Here is a 1,129-nt window from a genome sequence, read left to right on the forward strand (position 1 = left end):
CTCAGGAGGCTGAGGCAGGAGAATTGCCTGAACCCAGGAGGCAGAGGTTGCGGTGAGCCGAGATTGCACCATTGCACTCCAGCCTGGGTAACAAGAGCGAGACTCCATCTCAAAAAAAAAAAAAAAATCCTATAGACTCATACTTTGAACTTCTGGGAGATCATTCCCAGAAACAGGTAGTGTAGGCAGGCCTCTGCAGTCAGCATGCCTGTTCCTGAGACCTCACTGCATGAGCAGGATAAAGAGGAGGAGGTGCATCCTCAGCTCAAGGAATACGGACTAAGAAAGGCAAGAGTGAAAAATGGCAAGATGAAAGGGAAACGTACAGAAAAGAACCAGGGGTCCTCTTTTGAGAACCACTGAAGTCAAAGATTTGAGTACACAAGTTTGTTGATTCTATCTCTCCCCACCTAGACACACACACGCACACACATACACACACCTTTGCTTTCAAGTTCCTTAAGTGAGTGTCTTTCTCCAGGACTTTCAAGGGAATTTCTTAAAGCATGCAATGAATTTTTACTGCAGCATTTAAGAGTTGTTGCTACTTGTGAAGCAAAGCTGATGGGTTGCCTCTCCTCTGTGTGTATTACCTCTTTTGACTAAAGGTGTCGTTGCTGGCAGCAGAGCCATCCCATCAGAACTGCAAGAGAGGACACAATGTAATGAAACAGTGATAATTAGAACAGGCACTAGAAAACACAAGGCTAATCCAGCGGACCAGAAATAAGAGTCAAGAAAGAAATTCAAGTATGAGAATTTTATTTTATTTTTATTTTTAAAGATGAGTTTTCACTATGATGGCCAGGCTGGTTTTGAACTCCTGACCTCAGGTGATCTACCCACCTCAGCCTCCCAAAGTGCTAGGATTACAGGCGTGAGCCACCGCGCCTGGCTGAAGTATGAGAATTTAGGCCGGGTGCGATGGCTCATGCCTATAATCCTAGCCGAGGATTTGGGAGGCCGAGGCGGGCGGATCACGAGGTCAAGAGATCGAGACCATCCTGGTCAACAAGGTGAAACCCCGTCTCTACTAAAAATACAAAAAATTAGCTGGGCATGGTGGCACGCACCTGTAGTCCCAGCTACTTGGGAGACTGAGGCAGGAGAATTGCTTGAACACAGGAGG

This window comes from Cebus imitator, unplaced genomic scaffold (genome assembly GCF_001604975.1).
Source record: "Cebus imitator isolate Cc_AM_T3 unplaced genomic scaffold, Cebus_imitator-1.0 Scaffold76, whole genome shotgun sequence".
NCBI lineage: Eukaryota > Metazoa > Chordata > Mammalia > Primates > Cebidae > Cebus > Cebus imitator.